The sequence below is a fragment of the Aptenodytes forsteri genome, unplaced genomic scaffold (assembly GCF_000699145.1).
Source record: "Aptenodytes forsteri isolate BGI_AS27 unplaced genomic scaffold, ASM69914v1 Scaffold57, whole genome shotgun sequence".
Lineage (NCBI taxonomy): Eukaryota > Metazoa > Chordata > Aves > Sphenisciformes > Spheniscidae > Aptenodytes > Aptenodytes forsteri.
The window spans coordinates 4,177,063-4,181,471 of NW_008796220.1; positions in this window are offsets into that span (position 1 = coordinate 4,177,063).

Consider the following 4,409-nt stretch of genomic DNA (forward strand, 5'->3'; position numbering starts at 1 on the left):
AAAGCCTCGCCAACATGACTCGGCAGGAGGCACATCGCGGCAGAGCCGCAAGCTGCGCCGCGTCATTTTTGGTGCAGTCTCTTGCTTCCTGGAAACACATTTCTGTTTCACCTGCTAAATAATTTACGGCTCAGGATTTGTACAAAACACTTCAATTTTTTTTTTTTTTTTTTTTTTTTTTTTTTTTTTTTTCTCCTGAAGCAGCAATTACAGAGCAGGCAGAAGCAGGCAAGCCCGCAGGAGTTGACAAGGATCCTGCAGCAGCCAGGCTAATTATGGCACGTCAAACTAAAACAAAAAGCGGGGCTGCCCTGGCAGGCAGCAAAGGCTTACAGGATGCATTTTATTTTTCCCCTCAAGACATGATTTAACAAAGTGCTTAGCTGGCTCTCAGGAAACCTGCCGCCCGTAATCTTCATGACGCAACCCTGAATTAGCAAACCAGACACAGCAGGATCCAGCCTCCCGAGGTTGCGTGGGGGGTCACCTGCGCTACTCATCCTCCCCCCTGTGCCGGCGCCAAGCGGGACAGGGCATCGGGAGAGGCAGGACAGGCAGCGCCTCTCCTGCCTCGCTGGGGATGAGCTGCGTGCCACCAGCTCGGATCCTGATTTCTCCCTCTGCATCAAGCCAGACCTCAGGAAACCCACGGACAACCCCACTACAAGCACGTGCCACGGGTCCCATCCTGCTCTCCCTTTTCTTCCCATCTCCAGCATCTTTCCATCACTCATCTGGGTAACTAAAGTCAGTGGGACCCACACTACTGTAACAGCACCAGGTTTGGTTTTTGTTTGTTTCTGTTGTTTGTTTTTTTTTTTTTAAACCCTACCTCAAGCAAAGTGGCACTGGTGCTTTTGAACATCTCCAGATCTTCAGCTGCACGTGTACTTCCAAGCTTAGGGAAAACAGCAAGTCCCAGTGGGGGAAGGCTAAGCAGAGTTGAGCATCCGCTATTTATTCAGATTGGTGTTTCTGGTCTCTAAAAACATCCAGCTGTTCAGGCTTCGTGGCTGGCACCACTCAGATCTCCGAAAGAGAAGGCCAGGAGCAGGAGGACATCCTCAACAAAAAGGGGTGTCGGCTGGTTTGGTCCCTCATCCTCAGGACTGCCGAAGCAGCACCCAAAACTAGACCTTTCTGGCTGATACACCCAGTCTCAACGGCAAAAGCAACAGAATAATGAAGTGAGCTCTGCTCAGCCACTGGATTTCAGTTCATTACTCCAATACCAAGGAAAGTGTATAGGGTAACAAAAAAACACAGAAAAAAGCAATCAGTGTAAGACAACACTAAAGAGCAGATCTGGTTTCAAGCAGTTTCAGTCCCACTCTCCGCGCCCAATGCAGGAGCAGTTCTTGATGCTGAAGCCAAAAGGGTCAAGTGGGATGGGGCAGCCACGATCCCAAAGAGCATCCCCAGCTCAGCATCGACACCCTGCACCACACAGGCAAAGGTCCTTCCCAGCCACCTTTACCTACTCCAACACGTGGAGGATTTATGGTACGAGGAAAGCAGATCAGGCTGGGGAACGCTCTCATTTTCACTTCCCCACATCAGAGCCGGCTCAGACAAGGGGACCTTCGCGCTCGGCTGCAAACAAACCCTCGAGCCAGCAGCATCCCGCAGCTGACATGGGCATGACCCACCTTACCACCATCCAGCCTGATGATTCCATCTCAATGGTCGCATCTATGCCATGCCTCCATCACCCTCTTAAATAACTGCATGCTGCAGGAGAGACCCGATGGGCAATTTGCACAGTAAATAGCTTTTAGGGGGCCACAAGCTTTCCGGGCATGTGCACGGGGATGTGGCAGGGAATACAGCGACTCATTCAGGACCCAAACCCACTCAGTGAGTCAACGCGCCAGCAGAAAGTTGGTGGATCAACAGGCATTTGCATCCTGAAACGGGGTGAACACCTCAAGACAGTCAACATCTCAGGTTGTGTACAGCGATGCCCCACCACCAGCCCTGCGGGGAAGCAGCAATAAACCTAAAAAATAAAAAAGTAAAAGAAAAAAAGACAAAAGCCAGCTAAATACATGGCACTTGACCCCAGTAGAGAAGATCAGGAGCAGAGAGCTGTAAGCGAGCAAGGACCAACAGTGCTAAATTAATACTCTGGGAACCGTTTCCGAGCAAAACCAGCAGAATTTGGTAGAAAAGGCAGCTGGCTCCGTGGCGATGCCTTGGCACAGGTTGTGGACGGGCTGCACAGCCCGCTGCCCTTCCCGAATGTCAGCTGCACCCTCCACCACCAGCACCGGGAAGTCGCTTGCGACATTATAGGAGAAAAAAAAAAAAAAAACAAAACAAAAAAACCCCCTTCCCGAATGTCAGCTGCACCCTCCACCACCAGCACCGGGAAGTCGCTTGCGACATTATAGGAGAAAAAAAAAAACAAACAAACAAAAAAACCCCCAGAGAAAGACAAAAACTGGTCTGGAAGTTTTACAGTAACTTTGCAGACAGGAGGAGCCCATCTCCTGCCCCTCTCACTGTAAAAAGGATCAAGTTACTCACTCCGAAAAAAGTTGCCTGTGAGTAGAGTATCGAAGAGCAAAGCAGGTTTCTGCTTCTTGCAACGCAACCAGCTATTCCAGCTGGGTTGGGGTTTGTGAAACCGAGAGTCCGGGGCTTACTCTGCTCAGCAGTCCCTTTACTTCGTCTCGAGAGCGAAAGGCAGGCAGCCGAGCGTGCCAAAACAGCAGCACCGGCACATCTGGTCCCCATGAAGGAAAACCCAGCAGCTATTCCTGCAGCTAGCGCCAACCAGAGCTCACAAGCATCCCCGGCAGCCACGGTTTTGCTCCAAGCAGATGAAATCCCCCAGGCTTCCAAAAGCCCTGAGTCGAAGCAAGGCGACATCGCTCCGGTTCGAGGTGAGGGCACTGGGGGAAGATAGTGGAAACTAACTTGCGGCAGCCGGCAGGTGCCCGAAGCCCACGCAAGCAAGGGAAACCACGACCAACACCAGCCTTACGCAACCGCTGCTGAGCAGCTATCGCTCAAAAACCAAGCGGCTGGCCAGATTCGGGTTTGCTGCACCAGTAAGAGACCCACAAACTATTGATTTGAACATACTTCCATCGGGCTGGAAAGACATTAACTCCTCGTGGGGCCGAAGGGAGTTGCCCAAAATTTTGAAGATGAAGATGTCGGATGAAGAAACCCTGGCCGGTGGCCAAGGGAACATCCTGCCAGCTCACAAGCAAATGGGAATTTTGTTTTATGGCTTGTTTGCTTATACGATCAGCACACGCAGAGGTTTGAGTACACGCATGCACAAGCGTGCATGCCCATTTGCTCAGTCTCAGCTTCATTAATATACATGCCCATTTGCTCAGTCTCAGCTTCATTCTGCAAAATTGCTGTTTTATTTCCCTACACCTTTATATCAACTCTTTTTTTCCCCTCTTCCCTCTATACCTGCCATTCCCGACTGACCTCCAGGATCCCAGCTGGAGCTCCATATCTCAAGCTCCCCATCAGCATCTCATCTTCCAGACATGCACAGCAGCACTCCCCTCTCCCAGCGGGAAACCAGCGCTTGGGAGCACCCAGCCAGCACCGCGCACGGACCCCGGCTGCTCTGCCACCGCGTGATGTTACCCTTCGTCTTCAAAGCAACGAGGCTGTCTCCCGGCTAATGCTCTCCCAGCTTTAGATAATTTTTTTTTTGTTTACTTGGATTCTTGTCGAGCCAGCGCCAGCTTGCTAAGATCCACCTTGAGTTCAAGAGCAAGTGCACTCCTCGGTTACACAACCCAGCCGCAGCAGCTGCGGCGTGTGCCTGACACACTGAATTACCGTCTCTCCCCAAAAAGACGGGATGTAGCCCTAAAGCGCTGACTGGGAAGGGCCCTACCTGGGAAGGTAAACCTGGAGGTGAACCCGCCAGAAAACATTTCCCTGTTAAGTCAGGGCAGCCGCCTGCAATTGGCAACGGTGAGTTCTGCTGCCTGTCCAAAGGGTGGCAAGAAAAGCAGCTGGGGGGGATGGATGGATGAATGGATGGATGGATGGGCGGGTGGACAGACCCCAGCCCAGCGCCGAGCTTCGGGAGCGGGGCAGGGGGGCGAAGCAAGGATCCGCTCAGACCCCAAGGTGCGGCACAGCCCTGGATGAAGCCTCTGGGGAGGATGCCGCCCTTTGCCCGCCTGCAGTAAAACGGGGATGGAGAGGAGGGAGCAGGGGATACTGCATCCAGCCGGTGCCCGCTGCCAGGGCTAGGGGTGCAGGGGCTGGGGCAGGCAGCACCCCCCGGGGAAGGCACAGGGGCGCACCGCGCACCCCACGGCGCCGCGGAGGGGGGACAGCAGGACACCCAAATACATGCATACCCCCCCAAAACACGCCCCTGCCCTGTCACCCCCCCAGGCAGGAGGGGCGGGCAGGCAGCC